The 21086-nt window shown below is 42.0% G+C and overlaps 1 protein-coding gene across 5 annotated transcripts in view; it reads right to left on the bottom strand.

Annotated features, from left to right (window-relative positions):
• Positions 1-21086, bottom strand: part of PAG1 (phosphoprotein membrane anchor with glycosphingolipid microdomains 1) — a 154944-nt gene that overhangs the window by 51652 nt on the left and 82206 nt on the right. Inside the window, exon 1 of one of the 5 annotated variants that reach the window (XM_084848027.1) lies at positions 17494-17739. The exons of 2 other annotated variants lie outside the window; for them this stretch is intronic. The gene's annotated coding sequence lies outside the window, so the exon portion shown is untranslated. Of the gene's footprint in view, positions 1-4212; positions 4310-15053; positions 15178-17493; positions 17740-21086 lie in introns of those variants that run through there. 2 more of the 5 variants (XM_084848032.1, XM_084848030.1) reach the window with 2 other exon arrangements.

Raw genomic sequence — 21086 nt, 5'->3', positions numbered from 1 at the left:
AATCTGCCTCAGATGCTCATCTATCTCCTGCGACATCGCTACACCCATCTTTAGGTAACTCCAGTCTGTGCTGTGGAATGTGGCAATCATGATCTAGACTTGGCCAGGAATCATGCTAGGGCAAGGGTTCCCCTGCTTCCTGCTCCCAACTTTAAATGAAGCAGGTATGGGGGAAAATACCAGTGCAAATTCATCTTTAAAAGAGCTAGTATTTACTATTAACTGGTGAAAAGCCTCTAACAAATGGTGAGAAGGTGTATGAAAACATGGATTATAGATAGGTGAGACCTTGCATCATGAACAAGGTTTGAGCTTATTTTCCTGTTGGATCAAATCCTGGGGACTGTACCCAGCTTTCCCAGTTCCAATGCAATTCTATACTTTGTTGTTGTTGTTCAGTCATTTAGTCGTGTCCGACTCTTCGCGACCCCATGGACCATAGCATGCCAGGCCTTCCTGTCCTGCGCTCTCTCCCGGAGTGTGCTCAAGTTCATATTCATTGCATCGGTGATGCTATCTAGCCATCTCATCCTCTGCCGTCCCCTTCTCCCTTTGCCTTCAGTCTTTCCCAGCATCAGGGTCTTTTCCAGAGAGTTTTCTCTTCCCATTAGGTGGCCAAAATATTTCAGCTTCAGCTTCAGTATCTGTCCTTCCAATGAGCACTCAGGGTTGATTTCCTTTAGGATGGACTGATTTGACCTCCTTGCAGTCCAGGGGACTCGTAAGAGTCTTCTCCAGCACCACAGTTCGAAAGCATCAATTCTTCGGCGCTCAGCCTTCCTTACAGTCCAGCTCTCACAGCCATACGTTGCTACTGGGAAAACCACAGCTTTGATTAGACGGACCTTTGTCGGCAAGGTGATGTCTCTGCTTCTGACTATGCTGTCTAGGTTTGCCATAGCTTTCCTCCCAAGGAGCAATTGTTTATAACAATTCTACTTTATAGCAATTGTTTATAGCAATTCTATACTTACCTGATTATAAGTGTCCCATTGAATTCAATGGGGCTTCCTTCTGAGTAAACCTACTTAGGATTTCACTGTTAGTTGTGTATCCTGGGAGCAGCTGTACTGATTGTTGCTCACCTTGGTATGTCCCCTTTCAAGCCTGACGGTTCTTTGCCATGTCTGTTTCAGATGGTAAACATTCCTTGTACCAGTGTCCTCAGGCCTTTATGGTTGTTTGTTCTGCCTGACCTTTCAGAATATCTATTAGCAATCATTTTATATAAACCATTTTTATGCTATTGCTATACATGGGTTTTACCCCGGTACTTAGGATTTTCCAACTGCCGCAAAACTGGTCAAATGTTAACAACACATGCAAGTAACTTCTTCTAAGATAATAACAACCCAGTTCCTAGGCAACCACTTAATTCAGGGGTGCACAATCTTTTTGGCCTCAAGCGCTGCATGTCATGCCAGTTTGGGGGTTATAGGCTGCGTGCGCACACATGTGCACACATACACAAACAATCTGTAATCCTGCAAACATCTGAGGATTGGTTTAATGGCTGACGATTAACACTTAAGTCCCACGACCTGAGTTCGATCCCAGCGGAAGCTGGTTTTCAGGTAGCCGGCTCAGGTCGACTCAGCCCTCCATCCTTCCGAGGTCGGTTAAATGAGTACCCAGCTTGCTGGGGGAAAGGTAGTTAGGACTGGGGAAGGCAATGGCAAACCACCCCACTATACAGTCTGCCAGGAAAACGCCGAGGAAAAACGGCGTCCCTCTAGGGGTAATGACTCGGTGCTTGCACAAGAGGAACGTTTCCTCTCCTTTATAAGTGTCACTGTAGTTTTCTCTGTAGTTCTCAGGGGGAAGCAGCATTTGATTGTGGTGGTGGGATGTCTCTTAGATTAAAAGTTGTACATGGACCATATTAGGCTATTGAAATACCTACTGTTTATGTCAGGACCTCATCTACCAAGGGCAGTTAAATTAAGAACAGAAGAACAGAACAAAAGCCATCTTGGATTAGGCCAAGAATCCATCTAGTCAAGCATTCTGTTCACATAGTAGCCAACCAGCTGCCTATGGAAACCCACAAGCAGAACATGAGTGCAACAGCACTCTCCCACCCATGTTCCCCAGCAAATGGTGTACATAGGCAATACTGCCTCTGATACTGAAGATAGCATATAGTCATCAGGACTAGCCATTGATAGCCATATCCTCCATGAATTTGTCCAATCCCCTTTTAAAGCCATCCAAAATGGTGGCCATCATTAAAACTTGTGCAAGTGAATTCCATAGTTTAACTGTGTGCTGTGTGAAGAAATACTTAATTTTATCTGCTCTGAATCTCCCACCAATCAGCTTCATGGGATGACCCTGGGTTCTAGTATTATGACAGAAGGAGAAAAATTGTTCATGAAGAGAAGATGGACAGTCAAACAGATAAAACATGGAGCATTATGCATGTAAAGTGCTTTACAATCTTCAAAACAGTCCCATAAAAACGGTCATTTCACAAACAGGGCTGAAACAGAAAAACACACACCCCGAATTCATGGCTGCTATGGGATTTGAACTTGGGTAGTCCAGCTCCAGCTTCCATTAGCTAAGATGTCTTGTTATTCAAAGACCTAGCATACTCTACAAGTAGTGACTCAAGCCAGTTCAAAATGCCTCACTTCAGTAAGAAGGATTCAGAACCCTATCAATCTTTAAGGCTAAAAATTCACAAAGAGGCATGCAGTAACGTTTCTTTTTGATAACATTCACCTTAAGAAACCTCAAATCTGTATACTTGGATAAGGCATTTGAATACAGCTTTTTCAGGATAAACAAACCCAAAGCATCAACTTCAAAGCCTGAGGCACTGGCAGCTGCTTTAGCTAGAGGTTTCCCTAAATAACCCCAGTGATAACAATCATGCTTTGATTGTTGCAAAATCTCACCATTATTGTAGTGTGTGTGCACGCACATGTGTGAGTGTATATAACAGAACACCCTTTAAGCATGCATATTTTAGAAAAAGGTATCTCTTCACTCATAACTAGACTGCCAGTTATTCAAAATATTGCTAAAGCCCCGTCTAGACCTCCCATTACCATATCTTGAGCCTCAGACATGCATAAAATGGATTATGCATTTAAATGAAGTCAAGCACCTAGTAGTATTCCTAATAACTGACAAACGAAATAAGAAAATATCAACACACACTTGGTTATTGTCTGTCACATAAATTATGAAATGCCACTACACGGTTTGTAATTAAAAAAAACAATTCTGTAAACAGCCATATAGTTCTAAAGTCTTACAGAAGCAAATATCTAGAAAGATTGCCCCTGCATTTCTATGTTTCCACCATGACTTCTAATAAAACAACTCACAGGAATAAGAGGATTAAATGTTAGAGTCTCAGTTTGTGGCTTTAAATATTATTTTTTAAAATCTCAACAACTGCTGTTTTCCCTGGCTTTGTAATTAAGTATATCCAAAATGAAGGGCTGCTTATTGTAAAGTAGTTTACAATGCGACTTGTGTACTATGTACAATATAACTGTGTACAACATGCAGGATGGCTTCACATCTGTTTGTGGTTATTTTGCTGCTGCTTCTCCCCTCCTCCATGCTTCCTGCTTTCTATTGAATCTTTGTTTTGCTGAAACCAGTTCTTGTAAATCTGAACTGAATGTTTTACATTATTCTTCTTAAACTCACAGTCCAGTCCACCCTACAGTTACATACATTTAAGTCTCAATTATTATAAAAGTGTTTAAGCTGTCTCTTCTGGACAGCAACTAGAACACATTGGAATAGCCTATGAAAAAACAAAACAAGCTAATTGTAATTTTTAAGCTAGTTATTTTCTCCTGAGCTTAATTCTGCTGCACACACATGCAGTGAAGAGTGTCCCTGGGCATACATTTATGTGGACAAATGTAATATGTGACATAAGCTATCACGGATACAGCCCATATCTCTTTTTCCAAGCCAGAATTGCTTTTGGCTGAATCCTTGTTAAGCTGGTTCACATATTACTGCATTAATAATAATTACATTAATAATGAACATCATGCCTCTAACTATGTGCCAGGGACAATTAAGAGTTCTCACAAGAAAAATTCCTGTGTGAACTGACTCTTAAAAGATAAGAACAGCAGAAGTCTTCACAATGAACAGGAGACACTGTGTGCACCCTAAAAAGCTTCTAACTCCTACTCCCACCCAACCAGTCACACCTCAGACTACGTCGTAACTCACCTGTGAAGCACAAGAGACATTATAAAGCAGTTGATGTAGCATGGAAGAGAGCAGCTATTCAAAGGAAACAAAAATGTGAGTGTTCCACCAAGTGCTTGAATGCTCTTACATGCAACGGAAGTTATTTTGCAGATTACTCCTTTGCATCACAAGACCCATCCACGGGGACCAAACTGGAAACCTCTTTCTGGGCTGAAATGGATACTCGGCTAACTTTGACTTATACTGAATGAAGTGTATTTTCATACAACTAATGACAGCATTTCTCAGAGGAAACAAAAGCTTCACGTTTGTTTTGTGAACATGGTAAATGCTGGCAATGGCAGTGATATTTTCCCTCCAAAATCTGGTAACTTTTCTGGAGATTAGTATAAGTGGGACCTGCATCAAAGTGTGCTGCTGCAACATCGAGTGCTCCTGTTCAGGGTTCCAGCCAGCCAGGCCCATTTCCAGGAAACTGCATACCATTCCCTCTCCACCCCGGTTTTCCATTTCTCCCACAATAGTCAGTCAAGCAATCCATGGCCACTGGGCAGGTGAAGTTCTCATTGTGCTGTTTTGGGGAGTGTCCCCTTCATTTAGGTTTTCCCCCCTGAAGTTTTCTTCTTCTTCTGCAAATCTTGCAGTTCCCACAGACCTGGATAATGCTGTTTTGGCTACATAAGCACAGGAAATCAGAGAAATGAGATTGCTGTGTGTGTGTGTGTGTGTGTGTGTGTGTGTAATACTGAGTGTAACGGCTACAGCATAGTCCAGGGGTGGGCAGAAGATAGATCTCCAGACTTTTTGGACTTCAGCTCCCAGAAGCATGGCCAATGGACAGGAATGTTGAGAGTTGAGTCCAAAACATCTGGAGACCTACTTTCTGTCCACCGCCTGGCTGTAGTCTACCTATAGAATTTCAAAGCCACTTAAAATTACAGATGGTGTCATCCATTACTAGATTTTATATTGTTTGATAATTTGAATTCTCTGAAACATCCATGAGGACATTCCATTTTCTAAAACAGAAGATATACTATTGTGAAGGTTCCCCTTTCCATCATCTTCTGCTTCATTGTCTTACAAGGAGAACGGTAAAACTCAGTATGTCTTTTTCTTGGGAATTTTATGTTTTTAAACTGAATATGAAGAACTCAGAATTTCTAACTGTCAGAACGCAGGCAGACAACAGGTGAGGCAAAAACCAACATATGGTCTCTCTATTTGGTAATAACAGCAAGATCTACATTCCTATTTCCTTTCGTTATTCCAACCAAGTAAATGTGTTTGGCAAGAAATTTAAAAAGCAGGAATGAAATGATATCTCTCTAGTTCATTTCGTATTTACTAGGGAAGTGGAGAAATCTCTAAAATAACTGCTATTCTCTCCACCACTAGTGCCCTTTTGGGACAAAAGTGTAGCATGATGAGGACATTCCAATAATCTCAAGATGGGTCATACACTTCAAGAATGTGAAGAATGCATATACGACAACTCAGAGATGCAACAATTCTTGGTAGGGAGTGCATGATACAGTAAAAAATGGCTTTTAAGTTTTTGTGCATTTGTATGAATCAAGGCAGATGTCAGGGGCAGAGAGTGCCCTATTTAAGAAGAGGCAACATCTTTACCCAGTTCAGCCCTCGCATAACCCACGTTTGCCAGGTCTGCACAACACAACAACCCCTGAGTGGAGGTGGCATATTCGAAATGGCAGCTGCACATGCCCTGCACATGCTACAGCCTCACTGTGGGTTAAATAACTTACGGTGGGCTGTCATGTCATGTGAACAGCCCCAATGACTGACCAATGGTCACCCAGTAATATTTATGGCTGGGTTGGGATTTGAACCCATGTGTCCCTGGTGTAACGTCAGTGCTCTAATAATTATTCCCACAGAGAAACCTGATTCAGCCATAACTATTTTGGTATGAAAAAACATGATTTATTTAGGGGTGGGGTAACTTCCATTGGGGAGCACATCTCCTGCTGCTGCTGAATTTGCTGTGAAAATCCTGCAGCACAGCAGCAGCGGCAAAAAGCCACATTTTCCCATGAAAACATGATGCATGGAGAGTACCTTGTTTTAAAGCAAAATTGCATTCCCCTGGGGCTTCTGGGAGCATGATTTTGCTTTAAACAAGGCATGTGCTCCCCGCATACCTTGTTTTGTGTAAATAATTAAAAAGGCGGGGGGACGCATGCATTCTCCTGGTTTAACCAGAGCAACAACAAGCATTGTATCCACGTTCTCCCTCCTTATCCATCCCTGCCTTGTGTGCTTGGCTTTACAGAAAATATCGTAGTTTGTTAAACCACAGGTTCTTGTGACATCCAGACTGGGGAACTCTGGTTAAGTGCCACTTACAAACTAAGCTATCAAATCAAATCAAGATCAGATCAGATAATATAAAAAATGAGGTCAAGAAAACAGACTGCAATTGCCAGATAGAAGCAGAACCCTCTCCTCTTTCACTTTAGCCTTTCCTTAAAATAAGTATAATAATGAACACATCGTAGGAAGGCCATAGAAAGAGGCATGGACACAAGCAACGTGCACTGATATTGATGACAGTAGCCCACTCATGTAACACCTGCTTTTAGTAGCTCGATTCAAGACAGAACATGGAAGCAAAAGTACCACTGATGATGTCTAGGTACTTCAGATGAGGAACTCTTGAGTGCTCCTGAATTATTGCTGTTCCACTGTATGGTGCTAGTGGAACAGCAACTGACTTTTCACAATTCCAAGAGCAAAGGACTTTCTGTGTGTATATACATCCCAGTATGTTCCATCCACAGTACTATTTTTTGCATTTAGATATCCCAGTCTTTCTAAGATCTCACTTTAAGCAAATAAGTGTGATGCCTTACTATCTCACACACACCCTGAGCATTTCTACAAGAGGCTTTTATTGCACACTCACGATTGGTCATTCACAGATGTTTGCAGGTCCTTTACACAATGATGTCAACCTCCAGGGCGTTGCCCATGCTTTCTGACCTTTATCCCGGTTTTAAAAAGATCGGGGATAATGTGGTAATAAATGTGAATCCAATTTAATGGCCGTGTGAAATTGTGCAGTTCCGCTATACCACAGCGCCATCCAGTGGCTATATAATGAAACGTGCAGAACTTGCAGACAAAGGAAGTCCCAGACAAAAAGCCTGTGTCAGCCCATGTAAGGAGCTGATCTTAATCCCGCAAAGAATCCGGAAGCAGATGCCCCAGAAAGTTGCGGGATAAAAAGCCTGGTGTGGAGAGGCTTACTATCTCTTCTTAGAATTGTGGGAGTGGCTCTTCCATTTCTGCAGAAGAATCCAGAGAACCACTCATGACTTCCCCCTTTCAGTCCTGCTAAATGATTTTTTTTTACCTTCAAATGGGCTGACTTAGTCATACTTAGAGCAGAGCCACTGAAATCAATGGGACTTAAAGCAATCATGACTAAATTAAGTCCTATTGATTTCAGCAGATTAACTCTTAAGTACGACTAAGTCTGGATCCAGCCAAATGTGTTTATTTTGAAACAATTTTTTTTCACTCAAAATTTTGATATGGCATGCATGCATTATTGCAAGGGTCCAGTTGCTAACTGGAACTTTCAAAGTTGGGCAAAGTGAGCACATGCATACCAAGGGGAAAAAGGAGGGCCAAATAACATGTTACTAGAGGGTTGTTTTTTTTCAATGGATCACGTAAGATTCGTGGGGATATTGTATATAATGCTTTAAAATCCTTATAATATTAATTTTAATCTGTAATAGGTAATTTTAAATGTTTTATTGTTCATTTATTGTTTATATTGTTCATTTATTTATTGTTTGGATCACTCTTTGGCAATGTAAATTGCAGGTGCAACCCCACCTTCCCAATCCAGATCAGAACCAGAACCATTGAAAAAAAGAACAAAGAGCTAAAGCCCCCCCCCCCCCACACACACAGGGATCGAGTCCCCCACTTTTGAATAAAAGGAACAAAAAAGAAGTTGCTAGCAGTACTTTACTTTAAAGTAATGTATAGTTTGACCCTGAGACCGAAACTAACAGCAAGAGAAGGAATCCCCTTCCTGCAAGTTGCTCTGATAATTTCATCCTGTCACCAGTTCCTTACAAAGCAAAACAGACTGAAATTGCCAGGCAGCGGAGGGACGTTCTTGTCATTCATCACAATCTTTCCTTTCATGTTTGGCTTTCCTAATGTGAAAGTAGGCCTAATTAGGCCTTGTAAGTAGTTTGGTTCAGGCGAGGTGCCTTATGGGATTGAGTGAGTGAGTGTGCGTGACTTACCATGAAAAAGTAATCGTAACTTACTCATAAGCAAAAAATTCCTATCCACCAAAGTAACTCATCCCTAAAGATAAGAAGGCCGCTGTGCTAAGACTGTTGCTGAGTACTAATTCGTTTCTGAGCATGTGTAGTGTGTTTTCTTTGTTCTCCAACTTTCAGTCTGGATAAATGCATCCTGTTTTCTTTTCTTTAGAGAGACACAGTTTTCCCTTTCTCTCCCACAGCTGTTATGTGCTTTAATAAATTTCTGACTGTTCAACCTAACCTGTCTTGGATATTTCCTTAACACTAAGGAGATGGTGCAGAGATTGACCCAAGATCGCCCAGTGAGTTACATGGCTGACCAGGCATTTGAACCTGGATCCATGCTCAATGCTCTATCCATTACACCACACTGCCTCTCACACATGCTTTGAATGGATCTGAATCATCAACTATCTAACTTCGTACTTTACCACCATGGAATTGGTAATATGACTGTATACTAATTAACCTGAAAAAGCTAATAGAATGGTCATGTATACATTTTTAAAATGAAGTAATTAATTACATGTCTTGGGTTAATGGCTGGTGAAAGTGTGATGGATTGGGTTTTCATAGCTCCTTGTAGGGAGACATGGGGCCTCACCTGCAAGTGTTCTTTCTAACCAGGCATGGGGATAAGCAGTACAAATACTTGCACTTCTTCTCTCCCTTCTTCTTCACTTTGAGATTATCCATAGAGATCCTGCTAGCACGTTTCTTTAAATACTGTGTGTTCCCTCTTTAAACAAAACACTGGAGTCTTTACAGCAGCCTTTCCCAACCTGGCGCTGCCAAAATGTGTTGGATTACAACTCCCAGCATCCCCCCAGCCAGCATGGGCATGCTATCTGGGGATGAGTGTCTCTTTTACCTTTGGCATTTTGTAAGTTAATTACAGTAAACGGATAAAAAATATTTGACTGAAGGGCTCTCATGACTCTGAGTGGAACTAAGTAGAAAAGCTGGAATAGAGAAAATACATATATTTCACAGTTTTGCTTAGTTTCCTTAATAATCTGCCAAGGCAATCAGTTGAGAGGGACAGTCTAGAAACACTGGAGTAACTCTATCTGAACTATGGCCCTTTCTCCAAATGAAGAGATTCTGGTATGCCAACTGGCAGTGGCAGCATGGGGAAAAGAATTATGAGTGCAGCTGAAAAAGTTATTTAATGCTGTTGTCTGGCAGTTTGCTGAGTGAAGCAATATATCATATACTAACATTAGAGGATAAGGACCACAGAGAGGCAACCGGAGGTGGGGGTGGGGGGTTGCAAGATGTGGTTTTCTTTTTTTTGTTTTCCTACTTTTAAGGCTGGAATAATAAAATGGTAAGCAGAAAAATGTATGCTTCATACACAGACTTCTGGAATATTAAGTAGGTAGACTCCAAGCACCGGTTAAAATACTTCCATGGTACTCAGTTCAGAACTTTAAATCATAGCTGTCAACTTGAAATATAATAAGCATACAAACTGCCTCAATGTATCAGATCAAGTTCCCCTCTAGTTCAGTCATCTGTTTCCAACAGTGATTGGCCAGGTGCCCCTGGAAGGTCTTAAGCAGGACTGGAAGGTGCTGACCACTCCCTAGTTATTCAGAATTATACTGACTTTGTCCACAGAGACTCCATTTAGTTTATTTAGTCTCATTCTCCATTAATTTTTTTTTCTTAAAACAGCAACAACATCAACAACTCTTGTGGGTAGAGAATTCCATTAATTGGAATTCTCCAACTACACAAATGGACCTGAAATAATATGCTGCAATGTTGATTGCTTCTGTTCATGATTCCACACACTCCATTCCACTTCTAGCCCCCCTGCTCTGGGGGGGGGGGGTGTCTCCACGAACGATTTACTGTGAGTCTGCTGTGTTTGGTGGTCGTTCAGGGCACGACATTGTGGCCATCCTGCAGCCACTCTGGAGTTTTGCACTGAAAAACCGATTTTTCTGAGACTACTTTTAGTCCAATTGTTTTCCTTAATTCGGCTTGTCTGTGCTTCTTCTGTGGTGGGCACCAACCCTCTGCATTTACTCTGGCATGGTAGCCCTGCCCAGGGGTGAGTCTTTCACCTGGCCATGACCTCCCTCACCCCAATCAAGGAGTGTTTCATCAATGTTTTCCAGGCCTGTGTTTCTCCGATGTTTCTGCCATTTTGCACATTGAACAGGAGCAGCCATACTCCCTGTAGCACTACAGCACTATTGTGAAATAGCGCATTTGAACAGGAGTAGCTATACCTGCTATTGCGCTACTACAGTTTTAGAGGGACAGTAATAAAAAAAGGGAGGGTCAAGCATAGGTTGTGGAGGCAGGCACAAACACACACTGGCCAGAGAAAGGAGAAAGGGTGGAACAAGGTGAGAGTAGGAGGGAGTGGGTGGGAGGGAACAGGCTTTCTAGGTGATGACATGGATGAGACTCCACCTGGTAGCCACCCAAACAATTCACAATAAATTGTCGTGTGACCTGCCGAAAGCCCCAAGCTAGTTTTGGGATAATCCAGGCTTTCAAGCCCCATGTATCCGCAGACAGAGCAGATTCGACTCCAGTAAAAACCACAGCAAAGTGGAGAGCAAACTAAACCCGTTGCCGTGGAGACCCCGCCCAGTTTTCCGCCCCCCGGAAGAATTAGCCAGCATTTTGCGCCAACTTAGCATGTTTTGTCTTCCTTGGGATGCTTTCAGGGCTCCCCCCCCCCAGGTGTTTTTTTTTTCCCTAAACTGTTTTTGTACTTCTGCAAACCTTGGGATTTCCCCAGGCCTACTGAAAATTCCCTCTAGTGTGCTGATGGTGTCATTTTGGCTACATATGGACTAGCACTCCGGAAACTAAGATCACTATTAGTTAGATGATCCAATGTAAAGGAACACATGTCCATGTTAATGGGCTACCCTAGTTGTGGTATAAATAACTTCACATGAGCTTTCAAGAAAACAAACAGCATAGACCATATAAACATGTGCTGAAGTGAAATAAGTAGCGACAGTTTTGAACATCATGAATGCATTGCAAACTTCACAGTGCAAGCGGCTTGCTTACCACATCGCTGCTGTCATGCAGTTTCAATGAGGAAGCAAAATGTATTCACGGAAAATGAGGAACATGGCCAAAAACCATGTGCTCCCTAACCTAAAATAGTGTCAGAGTCATGCCTTTTGCACTTGATGGATGGATTGAACTACACATTTTACAGACAAACTTCCATTCTTGTGTGACCTCAAAAAGCACGGCTCTTCTGACTCTATACGGATGTAGCAAGTCTGGCATTTAGCATTTATATTTTACATATGATATTTCAAATTTGAACTGTGCTGCTTTACCAAAAAAGTAGTAAAAGAGGGGGGGAAAGCGGAACTATTTTTATTGACAAAACTAAAGCAATTTGTGAAATGCAATCAACAAGGGTTAGGCTTTCTTCCTGAGCTACCACGAAAGTTGCACCTTCTGTTATACATAGATGATGCAAAATCAGGGTAAAATTAAACAGGCGGTGTGAAGAGAAAGTTAGCCCGGAAATTTCAAAGCACAGGTTTAAGGTGGAACAACATGTTAGACATAGAATCATAGAATAGTAGGGTTGGAATCATAGAATCATAGAATAGTAGGGTTGGAAGGGGCCTACAAGGCCATCGAGTCCAACCCCCTGCTCAATGCAGGAATCCAAGTCAGAGCATCCCTGACAGATGGCTGTCCAGCCTCGTCTTGAATGTTACCTTGGTAAATACACATTTCCCAGACAGTGGGTTAGATCCAGTGTTTCCTCCCACCATCAGGAGCACTCCCTGACTAGAATTGCACTCAGGACACTCTGGATGATGGAGAGGGGCAAAGGGGACTGCAGGGGAGGGAGTAATCAGTGAAGATCACAGAAATGCTCCACTGGATCAAAAGTCTTCTATGGACAGAAGTAGTCCTTCCACATGCAAAAGAACATAAAAACACAAAAATAGCCATGCTGGATCAGACCAAAGGTCTACCTAGTCCAGCACTCTGTTTCCACAGTGGCCAATCAGGTACCTCTGTGAAGCCCACAGACATAAGTGCAATAGCACCCTCGTGTGCCCCAGCAACTGATGCTGGGAGGCATATTGCCCTTGATACTAGAGGTAATGTACAGCCATCATACCTAGTAGCCATTGATAGCTTTATTCTCCATGAATTTGTCTAATTCCCTTTTAAAGCCATCCAAGTCAGAGGCAGATTCTGGATCCAACCCAGTATTTTCTGTTCAATGGTAGTGCTGTGTTAGGGATCATTTGCAGGGTAGAATCAGTAGATGGGAGGCAGCATGCTCAGCCTTCAACCAACCCACTGATTCTCCCCTTAAAGCCTTCCCTTAGGCCTTTTATCCCTAATCTTCACACACACACACACACACACACACACACACAGACACACAGTTAATGACAAGCAAGGTTGGAGAACTCCACATTTGCTGCATGACATGTATTTCAGTCCTTACACTGTATATTGCATTTTTCTGTCTAATTCTTCTAGGTAACAGTATTGCATATTATGGCTTGCAATCCTTCATACAATTGCCCTTGAAGAAGTTCTTTTACTTTCAGTGGAACTTCTGTAGAAATAACTGTACGCTGAATTCCAGTGCATGCATTTAATATAAAATGCAGCAACTCGATAAGGTGTGTTTAATAACACAGTCAGACCATTTCTAGAAAATCTTTTCTTGAGGCTACAAGAGTTTAGATGATTACTTTTAGAGATAAACCTCTACATTCAGCATCTTCCTGAGAATATATGTAGCATCTTGACAACACACATTTCTAAATGTATTTAAGTTTAGAAAAGTCATTTGAGTCAGTGAGACACTGTTGCACTTCAAGTTAACACATAGGCCTGGTTCACATGTAATGAGAAGCCACAATGGGCGAATTCCTCTGTGAGGCTTCTTGTTGCAGTGGTGACCACCATTTTGAATATTCAAGCTATGGTGGGGGCATGCCGTAGCTTGTCGTTATGTGTGAACCCAGTATGGGTGAGTCACTGGGGTGGTTGACAAACTACCAGCAACCCCAAAACAGACCATGGGTTCTGGGTGGTTTATCAGCCATCCCAACAACCCCCCCTTGCTGGGTTCACACATAATAACAAGCTATGGTTGGCCCCACCCCAGCTCAAATATACAAAATGGCAGCCACCGTGACAAGAAGCCTCGTGAGGAAATTCCCCCACTGTGGCTTCTCATTACATGCAAACCAGGCCTTAGAGGGAGACACAAAGAGGTGGTTTTGTAACTTGAGATAATCAGATGTGTGTTCAGTGACCTTCCCTGAAACTCACTGGCTGAACATACATCTGGGTCATGTACACAACTACTGTCCGCTTACACAGATGTAGCTCTTTTGACAACTTTCCCTCATATACATCTTAACACATGGAGATAAAAGCAGTTAAAACTTGGTGAGGTTCCCATTTCACCTTAAGCAGCACACAAAAGGCAGTGACATCTTGCTTTAAGTCAAAATGTAGATGCTATATTCAACACAGACCACATCATAAAAGCCGTATGTGTCCTATTCTGCACATACCTTATAATACTTTCTATGCTTTGTGAGCTATTTGGGGACTGAAATTAACAAGATTTAGGATGCAGTCTTATTGAGATTGTTGGCAGCCTCCGAACTCGGAGGCTACTGACCATCCTATGCAGGGCACACAGAGCATGGAGGGGATCCTCTCCTCCAGCTGCCCTGCATTTGTAGTAGTTGCGCGTTTTCGCACGTCTAGCCACACCTTTGGGGAGGAGGAGGGAAGGGGCCCAGAGACCCAATAGGAAGCTGTCTAAAACATCCTCCCCGGTCTCTTCTCCTCCCCGCCCCTGTAACCAACCCCTTTTCGCCTTCTCCATGTTCCATTTACAGGCACAGACAGCAGTGGCACAGAAAGAACCGCACCGGCTACGAGGAGTTGGAGGAGGGAGCAGGGAGTGTGGTTTCTGGAAACTGAAAAATCCTATGGCCATCTAGACAGTGTCTAGTGGCCATAGGATTGCTCTCCCCAACTTTCCTTAATTAAATTTACAAGTGGGATAAAGTCAGTGGAAGGAATATCTCTAATTCCAGGAGAAAGAGAGAATTTTTGCAGTTCTATCATTAACAAGCATTTTAAAGGTGTACTTTCCATGAAGATTCAAGTAATTTGCCATCAGCACTTGAAGTGGCAGGAAAGCTAAGTGCAGCATTCCAAACGACTTGTCACCTCCCCATTTCTTACAATACATTCCTTTACGTTTCCACAAACTATATCTTGTTAATTCAAACCACTTGACTCAGTGCCTACCAGTCTGGCCACCAGTCTGCGCAACAATATTTTTTGCAACATCTCTGTGTCCATAAGCTGTAGGAAACAGCACATATCCAGATAATCTCACTAAGAAGGAAAGACCCTTTTTGTGTGAGAAAAAACAACAACACAGCATATTAGTGATCTCATTAGCTAATGTATAGTTTCCTTCAGGTTGAAGAATTTTACTGCACTTTCAAACTATTTGAGGAGGGACCATGGTAGATCACATGCCTTACGTGCAGAAGGTCTCGGGTTCAATCCAGGCATCTCCAGTTAAAAAAAGGATCTGGTAGCAGGGGATGGGAAAGACATGCAGGCTGAGCTGAAAGATGAGAAGAGGAAACAGGACTATTCCACCAGCCCTGCTGAAAGGCCTCTCTCATGAGGTCTCCTCCTCCCACAATAGTTACCAGCAGCAGCCACCAGTAGGCGGAGCTGAAGGAGAGCAGAGCCATTCCACCAGCCCTGCTAAAATAATTTTCCCCCTTTTCCCTCCCCATTCCCTTTCCCTTGTGTGTCATGTCTTTTTAGATTGTAAGCCTGCAGGCAGGGACTGTCAGGCTTAATCATGGGTGGCCCCCTAACATTGGAATTATCTCCCCGACGAGGCCCACCTGGTGCCAACATTGTTATCTTTGTGGTTCTGGGTTAAGATCTTTCTCTTCTCTCAGGCATTTGGCAGCATATGATGTATTTTATTCAGGTCCTGGGTTTGCTTTATGGTTGATTGCTTACAGTTGTTTTAGATATATGCTGTTTCTACGTATACTGTCTGTTTGTTGTGTTGTTACGTAAATGGTTTTTTAAACTTTGTATACTGTATGTTTAATGATTTTTAACCTTTGTAAACTGCCCAGAAAGCTTCAGCTAATAATAATTATTATTATTTAGATTTCTATAGCCTATGTGAGGATATAGAAATGTAAATAATAATAATAATAATTTTAAAATGTAAGCTGCCCCAGAGCTGCACCATACTACTGCTGCTGCTGCTGCTGCTGCTGAATGAATGAATGAATAACTAACTACCTCTGCACATTACCTGCTTCCACTCAAAGTAGACACTACTTGGCTAGATGAACAATGGTCTCACCTGGTACAAGACAACTTCCCACTTACCTTCCTACCCAACTATGGCCATTTCACACCCAAGCTAACATTGGCTTTACCACTGATTGCACACTCAACAGGGAAGCATATCCTATCCTGGCTCTCTGACAAATGTACCTGTATGATCAATGTGTTTTCAAAAGCATGGCTGGCTGGAGAATCTGGGAGCTCTCTAAACATGCATAGGATTGCGCCCTAAGCATCTTATGGCAGAAAGTAATCTCAACGCAGTCTGTAACAAGATTCAGAATTACTTATTTATTCTGGGGGGGAGGCAACCTCCCCACCACCCATTTACTTGTTCAACAGCTTTGACAGTTAGATGCAGCTGGTCAGCTTGTAACTCTTAATGAGACAGCAATCCTAGCTGGTTTGGCCGCCTGTTTTAAAATGTGATAGCAAGGACTACTGTTGTCATGCAGCATGTTTCTACAGTCTCACATACAACTCAGTGTGTTTTGCTACTCGGAACAGTTGTTCCCTAGGGATTAAGACACAACAGGAGCACAAAGTACAGTGAGCCTTGTGAGATCAGAACTTGTTAGGAGATCCACAAATGGCATGAGCTGGGTTCTCCAGAATAAAAGCACCCAGTATTCAATCTGATGTCACTTTGCTACTACAGATTGCTAGTTTTCCCATTTCTTTTTCCCCTTTAGGCAATCCTGAACATAGCTTTCAAAATATAGCATTCCTGGCTGGTTCCATCCCACCACCCCACCAACTCTGGAGTAGTTAAATACCAAGCTCCTTCCTCCACAGATCAGATATTTTTAGACTGCTTCTCAATTGTTACTTCATCATTATAGTTCACTTATAATGGCTGTTGAACCCTGAATACTTTTCAGGGCACAGCAGCAATTAGAAACAGCCAAAAGACTTGTTAGCTCTCAAATGTGTGTGTCTGTGTGCACATGTGTTTAAAATTCATGATTTTTTGAAAGAGGCACAAATAAGGAGATGGAAGTTAACAAGGAATAATCATAATTGAAGCAGCAAAGGTAAAGAAAAACATAATTTGAATGGCTACATAAATGTCAGTTTTAGCACAGTTTCTAAGCTACTGCATGATGTGGAAAAAAATATTAGCATTACAACACCGTTCTGTATAGTTTTTGCTACAAGAAGCAACCAAGAGGTAAGGAACTCCTACATCTGGAGGTATGCAGAGCAATATAATCTTGTCTAGTGGCTCTACATTAATGCATTCCTATTACCAAAATCCTCAAACCACACTGCATATAAACACTGTTGTTGTTGTTCAGTTGTTAAGTCGTGTCCGACTCTTCGTGACCCCATGGAATATAAACATTAGCTGTTGGCTATAATGCAACAGCTAAAGCAGCCTAAATGGCCTTTTCTTTTTCACACAAGTTGTCTCATTAAATGTTAATCCAGTCGACATATGCACAGTGGGGAGTCACCAGTTCTGAACCTAACTGATCCTCAGAGGCAGGAAGAACTAGATAAGGCTGCCAATGTTCGACATTTAAATTCCTCTTTTTAAGGTGATGGCTTATTTGCAATATTAAATTATCATTATAAAAGCAAAAAGAATTACCTTTAGTCTAAAATGCTTCTTCATGCAGAATTGTTCGGCATGTCAAGCAAAGACAGTCTCTCTCTCTGTCCCCCCCGCTCCATGCACAGCAGCATGCTATGAAGTCCTTCCTAGTGATCCAGTTCTTGGAATTTTCAGATTCTTGCCCGCTCTGTTACTTTCTGAATCTGTATGCGCAGCACAGATCCCTACCTTATTTGGCTGCCAAGCCTATTACAGTGAGCAAACAATGCCTTCTCTGTCAGAGTAGAGAATGAACAGTATCACAAAGACACTCCTCTCTCTCATGTACAGCGCTGGACTTTTTCCTCCTCCTCCTCCTCCTCCTCCTCCTCTCAAAGCAATCTAACTAGGGTGGGAATGGATGGAAGGAAATCACTTGTATATTTTAGGGTGCCCCTGTCCTCAATGCCAGTCATCATTATTAAAATGGAAGCAAAAATGATACAGGTACTTTTTTCTTTTTACTCACAACCTTAGATTTAATGATGGAATGTGCCCCCTAGCTTTATACTTTCTTCCCAAGTGATTGAATGTACAAGAAAACATCTGGAATATCTATTACAGGGTAGGGACAGTCTGCCTGTTTCAACTCATCAAGAGCAAAACAAAAGAGTAAGAAGGAAAATCTCACTGGGTGTCAGCAGAGTGTGGATAAATCTTTCTGCTGCTCTCTGTTTTGAGATGGATTTGGTCTTTGAACATAGGCTGGGCTTCTGGAATAGAATGCTTGTATTATGAATGATAAAGCAAGAGTCTGAAGTGGGATTTGGGTGATGAAAGGGAATGAATAAATCTTTGGATGATTGGGGGCTCTCCTTAAAAGCAAAGAGACTAATCGCCAGTAAATGTAAATGATCCTGGGGATACAGAATACCAGCTATGCAATGAACACATCAGTTGGATCTTCCATGCATTAGAGCACCCAACTGATAAATAGTTAAAAATCTATAAACATGTGGTTTAAGGCTAAGCATTTTCTCCAGTATCCATAATCTTTCACTATAAAGGGAGTTAGATACTATTAAATTAAGTATGTTTCCAGAGGTTGGTGTTTCTTCTGACTAAACTTAAGCCACTGAACTTCAGTGACTAAAAGAACACAACCAAAATGCTATCTGTACATAGCCTACGTTGATTTCATTATGTCTGAAAGCACTTGTACTTGATTAAACCAGTGTAATAGCTACTTGATTATCCCTGGGACATCCCTCTACATTTTCCTGTAAAGACTGGCCAAAGCTGACTGAGAACGGCCAGATGCTGCAGACAAACAGAGGGTGGCTTTTTCCCAACATGCCCTACTTGAGAGTTTCCCAGGGGCATTTGGCTGGCCACTGCTAGAGACAGAATGTTAGATCAGATGGACCTTTGACAGGCCCCCGCAGAACATTTCATATGAAATCAACCAAAATTCTGCCAAGCTTGACATCAGCCAACTCTGTAGATTCTCCAAACACCCTGAATTTGAAATAGATCAGAAGGACGCACAATCTAGCTTTTTATTACATTTATTTTGCAACAGCTCTCCAACCGTACATGACAGACACAAATGCAAAGTCAGTACAATTCCCAAATGAGTAGTGTCAATGCAGCAGTTATGACTGGCACACTTAATAAATGGCAACTCAATGACAATCTCAACAGAAGCACTCTGTTTCCCCCAAATGACTTCCTAACAGGTCAAGCCTGACGCTTCCACAATATGGAAGCAGTCTACCCTCACTATTAAGACTACTGAAATGCGGTCTATGTAGGACTGCCCTTGCACCTGGTTCGGAAGCTGCAGCTAAGGCAGAATGTAGCAGCTAGGACGCTCAGTGGAGCACTTAGCTATACACATATTACACCTATGTTAAAAGAACTGCACTGGCTGCCTATTAGCTACCAAGCCACATTTTAAGGTTTTGTGGTTCCTATTCAAAGCCCTAAACAACTCAGGACCACGATATCTAACTGGCCACCTTCCTCTCTATGCACCAAATCACTTCCTGAGACCTTCCAAGGAGGCCTTAATGGTCGTTCCACAATCAATAGTGTGCCGTCAGGTAGTGGCACATACACAGGCCTTCTTGGTAGTGGCACACACCCTCTGGTACACTCTCCCACATGTGATTTGAGAGGGGAAACCATGGCGATCTAAAAATGCCTCTTGAAAACACATTTGTTCACCCAGGCTTTCCCTGACCTGTAATCAGCCATGGCAGTGCTCTGTTTTATTGCTTTGTTGTAATGTTTTTAAGGTATATTTTGCTTTATACTGTCTTTATATTAGATTTTATATTGTATTATATGTGTTTTTGTATAAGCCACTTGGAAATCCTGGATGTCAAGTGGTATAGAAGCAGCTTAAATAAATAAAGTTTGTCCTACTCATTACAGCAATGTATTGACTATACAAAACACAGAGCAATCTTCTAGAAGTGAAGGCCTATGCTGTTTGATAGAAGATTGTGGAGGCTCACCCCAGATTCTAGCCTTTTTACTTCTTTAAAAGCCTGCCTAAAAATGAAGAAAATCATCTAAGGCTACAAGGCAAGCAGTATATGTACATCCAAATATATCTAATGATACTTGTACAATCCAATAAATAGCAAAAGGAAATAACACATAAACCTTATGAACATTTTGAAAACGTTTGTTGCTTGAGGCAAAGCAGAGCTAGATATACTTTAAAAAAAAACCCATCAAGGTAATGTAGCACTTTTATGTTCAAACAAAGCTCAAGGAGCTGATGTGCAGCAAGTGAAGTGGCCTTGGAGACTACGGAATTGTGACTATTTGGGGGCCATTTGTTTTACTTGGGTAATATTTTGTTTTTGTATTATTTATCAGAACAAAATGTTCCTTGCCATAAGTAAGTGCAGTGAACCACCAAGAGAAACCCTTTAATTCAACAGAATTAAAGCATCAGAAAAAACTTTTAATCCAACAGAGCATTACTAGTTGGTGCCTTGGATCCAGACTTTGCTGCTGCTGGCAGGAGCATCCTCTGAGCAAAGTTCCAAAGATGCTCCCAGCAGTGGAAGGAGGGACACAACTTTTGCCAACTCTCCCTTCCCCCTGCAGCCTTTTGCACCCTCTAGAAATCTGCTCTGGAAGATTAGATCCTAAGATAAGGCCAACAGGATCCTCTGCTGAGGATATTTGAGAGTGTGTGTGTGTGTGTGTGTGTGTGTCTGTGCGCATGTGCGCGTCTGATTCTTCTGTTTCCTGGCAGTTGGTGACACAGTCCGGGTTCCAGGCTCTACCCTTCAGAGTAGGCGAAGAGCAAAGGACTGCAGATCGACTCAGGGCAAAAATGAGTCACCATCCCACAGAAGCGGCCCTTCCACTGATCTGCAGACTCCTGTTGCCCTTGGCAGTTCATTAGATCCCCTGTTTTAATTTATGTATTCTTCAATATAGTAAAATGCTAAAGGTAGAGCCACTGAAACGATCAGGTCTTGTTTGACTTACATTGGATACAAACCTAAAATAATAATTGGTTTACTATAAATTAATGTGTTGTTGTTGTTGTTGTTCAGTCGTTCAGTCGTGTCCGACTCTTCGTGACCCCATGGACCATAGCACGCCAGGCCTTCCTGTCCTGC

This window comes from Heloderma suspectum, chromosome 4 (genome assembly GCF_057233095.1).
Source record: "Heloderma suspectum isolate Gila_16-S chromosome 4, 16-S_ref, whole genome shotgun sequence".
Lineage (NCBI taxonomy): Eukaryota > Metazoa > Chordata > Lepidosauria > Squamata > Helodermatidae > Heloderma > Heloderma suspectum.
This window is presented reverse-complemented; position numbering and strand designations above follow the sequence as displayed.